The sequence below is a fragment of the Phyllobates terribilis genome, unplaced genomic scaffold (assembly GCF_046119375.1).
Source record: "Phyllobates terribilis strain yellow unplaced genomic scaffold, ASM4611937v1 Scaffold_500__1_contigs__length_1315687, whole genome shotgun sequence".
Lineage (NCBI taxonomy): Eukaryota > Metazoa > Chordata > Amphibia > Anura > Dendrobatidae > Phyllobates > Phyllobates terribilis.
The window spans coordinates 563,854-576,298 of NW_027363260.1; positions in this window are offsets into that span (position 1 = coordinate 563,854).

A 12,445-nucleotide genomic window follows, 5' to 3' on the forward strand; every position below is an offset into this window, starting at 1 on the left:
TTGTCTGTTAGTAATGTTATACGGCAGGCCATATCTTACCTTGTCATTTAGTGTCACTGAAATTCAGGTGTGTGCTGAGCTATTGCACAGGAAAAAAACGTATTTTTCTTTAGTTAATTGTTTGTTCCTACGTCTGTATCTGACCAACATGAGTGGGAAAAAGAGAGGGCGTGGTAGAAGGGGGAATAGGCTTGGTGTTCAAGGTGTATGTGGGGTATGTGGTAATGTTAGTGAAAGCACTAGTGAACCAACACAAACAGGTCCTATCCAAAGACAACTGACAACTTATGTTAGTCCTTTGGCAGCCGCACAGCGATACGCCTTGTTGATAAGGCCCAGAAAGAGCAGGTGCTCCAGTGGATGGCAAGCTCTGCTTCCAGTGGCGTCTCCGCCTCTTCCTCCACCTCAACATCACACGCAGTACAGTCCTCAGAGGTGGCACCCCAATTACTCATGTTTTCCCCTCGTCACAACTGCCCAGCTGACTGTAGCGAACCACAGATGGGCGAGTCTGTAGAACTATTCACCCATTCTACACCATGGGCATCAGAAGTGTACTCCAAACAGTCACAGAGTCAAGGGGAGGAAAGCATCTGCACCGATGCCCAAAATTTTTTTAGCTTGGATTCGGGGCAGGACGAAGTAGGGTAAGAACAGGTTCCTGAACCTCATCACCAGACGTTAACCACAGGGGAGGGAGGTGATCCAGATGAGACTCGGATACCTGAGGCTCATGCGGATTGTACTGTGCTGTCAGGGCAACAAGAGGAGAGGGGTCACTCTGAGGGCGGGGAATGGGATAACACATTGGATGATGACGAGGTTGAAGATCCTACTTGATGTGAACTCAGAGTGACGCAGCGGAGTAGCTCATCAGAGGAGATGGAGGAGGAAGACGAGGAGGTTACATTTCACCCTATGGCACAGACATGGAGTGATGCAAGCACGAGGAGCACTGCATCCTTCCTTGTCTAAATCTACGTGTGCCTGGGTGCATTTCACCACAGACACCTTGACGACTAAGCATAGCCAAGGGCGTTACATCTCGCTGACTGGGCACTGGGTGACTCTGGTGGCCGTGGGGGAAGGGGCTGATCCACAAATCTTGGAATCCCCAAGGCTTGCAGAAGAAACCTCTGCATTTCCCACTTCCTCCCCTGCTTATGCGTCCTCCACCTCTAGGGCCTCCAACTGCACAAATAACCTCGGCCTTAACGAGACACGCATTCCAAGGGTGCGGAGCGAATACACACCACCTCCATAATGCGCAGTCAGGGCTCACCATAATCAGGCAGTCTTCAAATTAATATGCCTTGGAAATCGCAGTCATACAGGTGAAGAGTTGTGGGCAGCTCTCCAGGCTCAGTTTGAGCAATGGCTGTCTCCGCTGAATCTAGAGCCAGGGAAGGCCATGTGCGATAACGGTGCGAACCTGTTAGCGGCCCTAGGCTGAGGCAAGCTCGCACACGTGCCTTGCATGGCTCACGTAATCAACCTGGTGGTACAGCGATTTCTCCGCCACTATCCTGGCCTGGATGAGCTGCTTCACAAAGTACAGAAGCTGTGTGCTCACTTCTACCGTTTGCAACCCTCATGTCATGGTAGAAGTGGAGGGTACAGTCAGCGTTCCCACGTTAGGCCTAACGTGGGAACGCTGCCTGTACCCTCCACTTCTACCATTTATGGGACTCCCCATCTAGAGACACCCCTGATACAGGAACTGCAGCTCTTCACAGGCTGATGAACCCCTGTCTTTTGTTAAGCTTCTGACTGCAACTTCTCTCTACATTCTATGGTGCCTTCCTACTAAAACAAACTTGATACAATAGCGACTTAATGAATAAGGCCAGTGTGGCCGAAACGTCTACCTATTGTCGCCTTCACCACTGTTATTTTTCCTACATTTCATTTGTATGAATAAATTGGCACTAAAAAGCAAAACTTCCTATGAGTTTGCGATGAATTAATTTTTACGTGATTTGAGGACATTTCCAGTCCATTGCATCTGCACCTCAACTCTATTTGACAGTGTGCACGCTAATTTTCTATTTTCTGCCTAGCAGGGGTCAGAGACGCCGATGCTACAGTACCCCCCCCCCCTTTACGCCCCCTCTTTTTTAGGCCAGAAATTTTTCAAGGAGCAGCGGGCATGGATGTTCTCCCTGGGTTCCCAAGTTCTTTCTTCTGGGCCAAACCCCTTCCAATCCACCAGAAAAAAGGTTTTTCCTCTTACCCTTTTGGTGGCCAGAATATTCTCTACCTCAAAAACATCCTCAGCGGAAACCGGAGCAGAGGAAGAACCTGGATTGTTGGAAAAAGAATTAAAGACAACTGGTTTGAGGAGAGATACGTGGAAGGAGTTGGGAATCCGTAAGGTGGCTGGGAGTTTTAACTTGTAGGCCACTGGATTGATTTGTTTAAAGGACTTCAAATGGACCGATGAACCGAGGGCCCAACTTGTAGGAAGGTATTTTGAGCCGAACGTGTTTGGAGGAGAGCCAAACCTTGTCTCCCAGACGGAATTGAGGCGGATCCAGACGTCTCTTGTCAGCATATCTCTTCATCCGCTGGGAGGACTGAAGAAGTGCGGACCTAATATTCTCCCAAATGGTGGAAAAATCGCTGACCAGAGACTCCGCGGCAGGGTTGTCCACAGAAGCGGAGACGGGAAACGGAATTCGGGGATGTTGACCATAGACTATAAAGAACGGAGACTTGGAAGACGATTCGCTCTCATCGTTGTTGTAGGAGAATTCGGCCCATGGCAGGAGATCCACCCAATCAGTATGGTGAGCGTTAACAAAGTGCCGGAGGTAGCTGGTAAGGATCTGGTTTATCCGCTCCACTTGACCATTGGACTGTGGATGGTAAGCAGAGGAGAAATCCAGGGTGACATCCAGCAGCTTACACGTAGCTCTCCAGAAACGTGAGGTGAACTGAACCCCTCGATCGGACACGATGTGGAGGGGTAGGCCATGGAGACGGAAGATGTGAAGGAAGAAGTCCTTAGCTAACTCAGATGCAGACGGGAGACCAGGCAGAGGGATGAAGTGAGCCATTTTAGAAAAGCGGTCGGCGACCACCCAAATGACAGTACAACTGGCAGAGACAGGGAGATCTGTAATAAAGTCCATAGCAATGTGTTGCCACGGGGCATCAGGTATGGGAAGAGGCAGGAGATGACCGGCTGGTAGATGTCTGGGAACTTTGTTGCGGGCACAGGACGAACAGGCTGAGATGAAGTCTACCACATCCTTGCACAGGGTAGGCCACCAGTAATGCCGGGTGATGAGCAGGAAGGTCTTCTTTTGGCCAGCATGACCGGCTAGTTTAGATGAATGACCACAGCGAAGAACTTTCTCACGATCTGGTACTGATACAAACTTCTTAACGGGTGGAAGACGAGTCAGATCCAAGGGGGCCACCTTCATCACCTTGGAGGGGGTCGATGTTGTGCATAGGCTCCTCCTCTTTATCGGAGAAGAGGAAGGATTCGGACAAGGCGTCGGCTTTGACATTCTTGTCCGCTGGGCGGAAATGTAGGACGAAGTCGAAGCGGGCGAAGAACAAAGACCACCGGGCCTGACGCGGATTGAGTCTTTGGGCATTTTGGAGATATGCCAGGTTTTTGTGATCCGTATAGATGATCACCGGGTATAGAGCCCCATCAAGCAGGTAGCGCCACTCCTCCAGCGCCAATTTAACGGCTAACAATTCTCGGTCTCCAATGGAGTAGTTGCGCTCAGACGAGGAGAAGAGTTTGGAGAAGAAGCCACAGGTTACCATTCTCCCGGATGAAGACTTTTGGGTGAGCACCGCTCCGGCTCCGGAGGAGGAAGCATCAACCTCCAGGTAGAATTGTTTGTTGCAGTCCGGACGGTGCAGAACCGGGGCAGAGGAGAAGGCTTGCTTTAAGGAGAGGAAGGCCTCCTCAGCTTCGGGCGACCATACCTTAGGATTTGCTCCCTTACGGGTGAGCGCAGAAATGGGAGCAGTCCGGGAAGAGAAGTGCGGAATGAAGAGACGATAGGAGTTGGCGAAGCCCAGGAATCGCTGAATCGCCTTCAACCCCTCCGGACGGGGCCACTTTAGGACAGCAGAGAGCTTCTCGGGATCCATTTGTAAGCCTGTCTGGGAGATAACGTAGCCCAGGAATGGAAGAGAGGTTTGCTCGAAGAGGCACTTCTCGTATTTTGCACAGAGGTGGTTCTGCCTGAGCCTAAGCAGGACCTGATGAACATCCCTCCGGTGTGTGGGAAGATCCGGAGAGAAGACCAAGATATCGTCCCGGTATACTACCACGCAGGAGTAAAGAAGATCACGGAAGATGTCGTTGACCAGTTCTTGGAAGACAGCGGGAGCATTGCAGAGACCGAAGGGCATCACACGGTATTCATAGTGACCGTCCCGGGTATTGAATGCCGTTTTCCACTCGTCACCTTGACGGATTCAGACCAGGTTATACGCTCCACGTAGATCCAGCTTGGAAAAGATCCTGGCGCCCTTAAGGTGATCAAATAACTTGGAGATGAGCGGCAGGGAATATTTGTTTTTTACGTGATCTGATTGAGTCCTCTATAATCAATACAGGGGCGTAGCGAGCCATCCTTCTTCTTGACAAAGAAGAATCCGGCTCCAGCCGGGGAGATAGATTTCCGGATGAATCCCCTAGCCAGATTATCCTCAATGTATTCAGACATGGCCCGGGTTTCGGCCGCCGACAACGGGTAAATACGCCCACGGGGTGGAGTGGCGCCAGATACCAGGTCAATCGGGCAATCATATGGCCTATGAGGTGGCCGTGTCTCTGCTTCCTTTTTACCGAAGACATCCGCGTAGGACCAGTAAGGAGCCGGTAGACCGGGTAAATTAGCTGGGGTAGGTAGTGGATGAGTCGGGCGAACCGGAACCAGGCAGGTCCTATGGCAGTCCTGCCCCCATCGGAGTACTTCACCGGATTGCCAGTTCAGCACGGGTTCATGTGTCTGGAGCCAGGGTAGACCTAGCAATAGGGAGTGAGAGAGTCCGGACAGCACATGGAAGGAGATCTTCCCTGAGTGCAGCATTCCCACCTGCAAGGTTTGGGGCTCAGTGATGAGCAGGATGGTCACCGGAAGGAGTCTTTCATCCACGGAGCCGACAGACAATGGTTCAGCCAGAGGTTTGGTGGGAATTCGGTATCTCTCTACCAGGGACTGGGAAATGAGGTTTCCAGCAGCTCCAGAATCCAGATGAGCAGTTTCAAAGAGACGGTTCTCTCCCCAGGAGATAGAGACAGACAAAGTCAGGGATGGAGAGGGCTTACTTTTGCCTAGGGCGACCTCTCCAAGTGGTCCTAGGCACTGAAGTTTCCTGGCCTCTCCGGGAAGGAACAGATCAGGTGCTCTTTACTGCCACAATAGAAACAGCTCCCCTCGGCTCGACGTGACTCTTGGCGAGATTTGACCATCTTGGTCTGGTCGATCTGCATGGGTTCGGGCGAGTGCGCCCAGGGAGTGACTGGTTGAGAGGCAGGTCTCTGGAAAGTAGGAGCAAGGCGGGAGAACTTTCTCTCCCGGGTGGTCTCTTTGGTGCTTTCTTGGAACCGGATGTCAGTCCGGGTAGCGAGTGACACCAGGTCATCCAGGGTGGTAGGAATGTCCCGACCGGCTAGCTCATCCTTAATCCGACCGGAAAGACCCTCCCTGAAGACGGACAATAGAGCCTCGTTATCCCAGGCAAGCTCAGAAGCGAGGGTACGGAACCATATGGCATATTGGCCCACGGTGAGACTCCCTTGGTGGAGACGTAGCAGAGAGGAGGCTGAAGAGGTTTTTCGCCCTGGTTCATCGAAGACTTTCCGGAAAGCAGCGAGGAAAGACGACAGGTCGGACACCAGGGGATCCCCTCTCTCCCACAAGAGATTTAGCCATACCAGTGCTTCCCCAGTGAGATGGGACATGATGAATGCCACTTTGACCCGGTCGGAGATGAACTGATGTGCCAAGAGTTCAAAGTGCAGGGTGCACTGGTTTATGAAACCTCGAGCTAAGGCGGGGTCGCCACCAAAACGAGGAGGCGCAGAAAGGCGGGGACCGGGGCTGGATGCCATGGTATTGGTGGGCAGCGGCGCTGCCGGAGCGGGAGTCGTACGACTCGAGGTGGACGAAGGAGGAACAGGCAGTGTGTCCAGGTGGGAGTTGACACTCCGCAGGAAGTTCAGGATGGTTTCCTGTTGGGATCTCTGACGGGACACCTCCTGGTATAGGTCTGAGAGCGAGGGAGCTTGGGTGCCACCGGGTTCCATGGCCCGAGCAAACTGTTACGGATCTGGGTGGTGGAACCTCTGTGCCACGGTGCAAGGAGGGACCCAGAGGGGCATAACTAAGTATCAACTCAGACCGACCCTGGTCGTACGGCGGCTAACGACTCCGTGACCAGGGAGGGACCGAGCAGAGGGACCAGGTGCTACTCTGGGGATGACCTTGTAAGAGAGCAGGTGGCTCCCATGGGTCAGAAGACTGGGACTGACAGGTATAGCGGATGGGCACAACAAGCAGGCAGAAGTCTCTGGGTTAGTTGACGGGTGGTCATGGCACGTGACGGCAGAGCAGGCTGAAGTCTCTAGGTTAGCAGACAGGTAGTCACAGCAGGTGACAGCAGGAGCCTCCAGGTAGGCCATCAGGTGGTCACGGCAAGTGACGGCAGAGCCTCCATGTAGACTAGCAGGTAACAGGAGGGTAACAGGCGAGTGCTCCCAGGTGAGCAGACTAGCAGGCACGGCAGGTATCAGGCAGGTAACTGGCAGGTGCTTCCTGGTAATCAGGCGGACTTGCCCATAGACAGACTGGCGGGTTGAACGGAAGACAGACTGTCGGGCTGGAGAGTAGTCAGACTGGCGGACTGGAACAGTAGTCAGGCTGGCAACTGGACCTGAGGGCTGAAGCAGAGGTAAGTATGCTGTGCATCAACTATTGCTCGGGCACCTCCATTTTGGAGGAGGTGCCTTATATATGGGAGGTCCTCTGGTTATTGGTCGGGGACTCCTTAGGACGACGCGCGCGGCCCCTTTAAGAGAGAGGGAGTGCACGCGCCCTAAGCACAGTGCCCGGGAAGCTGCGCGCGCCGGCAGCAGCAGGAAGAGGAGCGCAGGAGGACGCCGCGTGGGGAGCGGGGAGGTGAGAGGGACGGCGTCTCTGCCTAGCAGGGGGCAGAGACGCCGATGCTACAGTGTAGTTTTCAAAATGGTGTTACTTGTGGGGATTTTTCACTCTTTAGGCACATCAGGGGCTCTCCAACATGACATGGCGTCCACTAACGATTCCAGCCAATTTTGCATTCCAAAAGTCGAATGGGACTCCTTTCCTTCCGAGCCCCCAAACACTAGCTTTCCACCACATATGGAGTATAAGCGTATTCAGGAGAAATTACACAACAAATGGTATGGTGCATTTTCTCTTTTTATTATTCTGAAAATGCTAAATTTGGGCATAAAACAGAAGTGTTGTGGTAAAAATAAGATTTTTTTATTTTCTCGGCTCAACGTCAAACTTCTGTGAAGCACTTGTGGGTTCAAGGTGCTCACCACATATCTTGATAAATTCCTTGACGTGTCTAGTTTCCAAAATGGGGTCACTTGTGGGGGTTTCCACTGTTGAGGCACATCAGGGGCTCTTGAAACGCAACATGGCGTCCACTACCGATTCCAGCCAATTTTTTGTTGCAAAAGTCGAATGTGCTCCTTTCCTTCCGAGCCCTGCCGTGCCCCCAAACACTAGTCTTCCACCACATATGGGATACCAGCGTATTCAGGAGTAATTGCACAACAAATTGCATGGTCTATTTTCTCATGTTAGATTTGTGAAAATGCAAAATTTTGGACAAAAGTCAAATTTTTGTGGGAAAAAATAAAATGTTCATTTTTTTCCATTCACATTCCTGTGAAGCACCTGAAGGGCTAATAAACTTCATGAATGTTGTTTTGAGCACCTTGAGGGGTTCAGGTTTTAGAATGGTGTCACTTTTGGTATTTTCTGTCATATAGACCGCTCAAAGTCGCTTCAAATGTGATGTGGTCCCTAAAAAAATGGTTTTGTAAATTTTGTTGGAAAAATGAAAAATCGCTGGTCAACTTTTAACCCTTATAGCTACCTAATAAAAAAAAAATTTGGTTCCAAAATTGTGCTGAAATAAAGTAGATATGTTAGACATGTGGAAAATGTTATTTATTAACTATTTTTTGTGAAATATCTCTCTGATTTAAAGGCATAGGAATTCAAAGTATGAAAATTGTGACATTTTAGAAATTTTCCATATTTTTTTTCACAAATAAACGCAAGTCATGTCAAAGAAATTTTACCAATGTTGTGAAGTACAACATGTCACAAAAAAAAAAAAAAAAAAAAAAACAGTCTCAGAATCAGGGGGATCCGTTTGAAGCGTTCCAGAGTTATTACCTCATAAAGTGACAATGGTCAGAATTGAAAAAAAATGGCCTGGTCACTAACCTACAAAGTGGCTCGGTCCTTAAGGGGTTAAACGGAGTATAATTATTATTATTTATTATTATAGCGCCACTAATTCCTTGGTGCTTTACATGTGTAACAGGGTATACATAGCAAACAATGAGTACAATAATTTCAACAAAAATTAGTCACCGACTGGTACAGGAGGAGAGAGAACCCTGCCGGCGAGGGCTCACAATCTACAAGGGATGGGTGAGTACAGTAGGTGAGGAAATATTTGACAGGTTCCCTAAAAATTTCTGGATTAGTACCACAGTAATATCTGATATGTATGACGACCACGGTTTTAGGTACTGACCTTGTAGTATGGTATTGGTTAGCGACCAAGTGTGAATAGTTTGGAACAACACACAACTGCCAGACTTTAAATGGAGTATAAAGAACGCCTTGTAAACACCACAACACACGGCTCAACTTCGTACACCTCATACACGTAAAGCTCTGCTACGTACGCCTTGTACACGCACGGCTATGCACACCTCGTACACGCACGGCTCCGCTTCGTACCCCTTGTACATGCTGTGACGGATCAGCAATTGGGTAGGCGCAGTTTCACACAGGAATGCAGCCTGCAGGTTCAAAAACAAAGTGATGGTTTATTAAATGTCCATAAACCAACCAGGAAAACAAAACATATACCTTTTTGTGCCAGAAAAAAAGCTGTTAACAGAACAAAACTCAAAATAACCAGTCCATATGCAGCACGGCTTCAGCCGTTTAAATGTAGTGTTTTTCTCTGCCTCCAGCAGACTCTGAGCAGCACATGCAAGATCTGCTCACCTTGCACAACACACAGCACACTGAGACAGGCGCAGCTGTCTTAAATCAGGCCTTCCAAGACCTGAACGGAAGGTAAGTGAGCAGCTGATCCCCTCCCCCAGCTTTTTCAGCTGCTTGTAAAACCCGGCCCTTTAATGCGGGCCCATTAACTCCCTCTCAGCACTATGTGTGCTGGAGCCTGCTTCTTCGGCGGGTCCTACATCACCGAAGCTTGGTACTTCGGGGACACATACCTCCCGTCCACGACCTGTCCGGTAGCAACCTTACAAACCCCCATTCTGCCCAAAGCGGGAGCCTTGGCACCTTCTGCCACCATACAACAGACCCTTGACAGGGCATCAGCATTCCCATGTTGTTTCCCAGGCCTATGCTCTACCTGGAAACTAAAATCTTGTAGGGCTAGGAACCATCTAGTTACTCGGGCATTGTTCCCCTTCTTTTCTCGCATTCACCGCAGTGGGGCATGGTCCGACACTAACCTGCACCATCTACCTAACAGGCAATATCTCAGTGTCCAACGCCCACTTGATGGCTAAACATTCTTTTTCCACTATAGAGTAGTTCTTCTCGCATGTGGACAGTTTTCGACTGAGGTACATTAGAGGGTGTTCGTCTCTGTTAATCTCCTGGGACAAGACTGCTCCCAGCCCGACATCCGATGCATCCATCTGGACCACAAACTCTTTGGAGAAGTTGTGCGCCACCAAGACTGGCTGTTTACAGAGGGCCAGTTTCAATTCCTGGAAGGCCACTTCAGCTTCCGTGGACCACTTGGCCATAGCTGACTTCGTCCCTTTCAGCAGATCCGTCTGCTATCAGGGCAAAGTTAGGGACAAATCTTCGATAGCAGCCCACGATGCCTAGAAATGCCCTGACCTGCTTCTTCAAGAGGGGCTGTGGCCAGTTCAGGATCGCCTCGACCTTATTTATTTGTGCTTTTATTTCCCCTCTACCAACCACGTAGCTCTGATACTTTGCTTCTTCAATCTCCATGGCACATTTCTTCGGGTTGATGGTAAAGCCCGCCTTCCTTAGGGCGTCAAGTATGGCTTGAACTTTTCCAAGAATACGTTCCCAGTCCTGGCTGAATATGATGATGTCATCTAGGTAGGCCGCTGCATACTTTTTGCGGGGTGCTAAGATCCGGTTCATGGCTCTCTGGAAGGTGGCCGGAGCTCCCTGCAACCCAAAAGCCATCCTGATGTATTGATAACATCCGTCTGGCATCGAGAAATCCATCTTCTCTCTGGCCTCTTTGGACTGGGGAATCTGCCAATATTCTTTGGTGAGGTCCAGGGTGGTGATGTACCGAGCGGGTCCTAGCCTTTCAATAAGTTCATCTAACCTAGGTATTGGGTAGGCGTCAAACTTCAAGACCTCGTTCAGCTTCCGATAGTCGTTGCAAAACCGCGATTCTCCATCTGGTTTCGGCACAAAGACTATAGGACTGGACCAGCCACTCTTGGACTCCTCAATGACTCCCAGGTTCAGGATCCGCTTCACCTCTTTCGAGATCACCTCTCTGCAGGCCTCTGGGTCCGATATGGTTTTAGGTTGACATGAACATGAGGCTCTGTGAGTACTTCATGCTCTATGGCCTGATTGAGTCCTGGCAACTCCGAAAACGGGTCTTTATTTTAATGTAGCAACTCTTTGCACTGTTGCTTTTGGGCACGTGACAGTGACTCTGCCACCTTGACCTCTTTCACATAAGCGTCAGGCTCCGCCACTAAACACGAAGCTTCCACGGGTTCCCTATCTCACTATGGCTTAATCAAGTTGACGTGGTACACCTGGTAGGGCTTCCTTCTCTCTGGCTGGTAGAGTTTATAGTTGACCTCACCAACCTTTTCAACTATTTCGTAGGGGCCCTGCCACTTGGCTAAGAATTTGCTCTCCGCTGTAGGTACCAGTACCCGATCCCTAGGATTGAAGTGTCTCACTTGTGCTGATCTATTGTTCACCCTAGATTGCGCCTCTTGTGCTTGGAGGAGGTGCTCTTTCACGATGGGCATCACCCTGGCAATTCTCTCTTGCATTTGGGCCACGTGTTCGATTACACTCTTGCAGGGTATAGACTCCGCTTCCCAGGTCTCCTTTGCCACATCCAGGAGTCCTTGGGGGTGTCAGCCATCCAACAGTTCAAAAGGGGAGAATCCAGTACAGGACTGTGGTACCTCTCTGATGGAGAAGAGAAGGTACGGAAGTAGGCAGTCCCAGTCTTGGCCGTCCTCTCTACGACCTTCTTTAACATTGCCTTCAAGGTTTTGCCAAACCTTTACACCAAGCCATCCGTCTGTGGATGGTAGACTGAGGTCCGTAGTTGTGTGATTTGCAGAGTTTTGCACTACTCTCTCATCACCTTTGACATAAATGGGGTCCCTTGATCCGTTAGGATCTCCTTAGGTAACCCCGTTCTAGAAAAAAAATGGACAAACTCCCGAGCTATATACTTGGAGGAGTTACGTAGCGGCACAGCCTTCGGATACCATGTCGCATAGTCGAGTACCACTAGGATGCACTGATGCCATCTGGTGGACTTTACCAGGGGCCCCACCAGATCCATGGCTATGCGATCAAAGGGCACCTCGATGATAAGTAACGGCACCGGAGGCGTGTCAACAGAGTGGTCAGCTGGCAGGTGGGACAGGACCTACAATAATTTACAATTTCTCGGTGACAACCGGGTCAATACAACCTCTGGAGGATTCGTTCCTGTGTTTTTTCTACCCCCAGGCAACCACCTAACACATGTGCATGGGCCATGTCTAATACCTTACGACTGTATGTTCCCAGCACCAGCAACTGCTCGACGAGCTCCCCTCTCACCTTGGTGACTCAGTCCCCATTGACGGCAAAGTATGGGTATCTGGTGTCACCCCCGGCTCTTGAGCAACAACGTGAAGTATAGACACATTATCAAATGTCCCTTTAAGAGTTAAATCCCTGAGTTGGGCAGTTCCACAGTTTCCCTTGGACACCTCCAGCTCAGGGATGTTGGCGTCAGGAGATGCTGCCCCATCCTCATCGCCCACAAACACACATGGGAAACTCTTCGGTTACGGCCTGCGGCGAGGTTTCTTCAGGGGTGTTCTGGCTGTCATCTAAGCAACCAGGTGTCACCACTTTCCCCCTCATGTCCCAGAATAATGCACAATCCC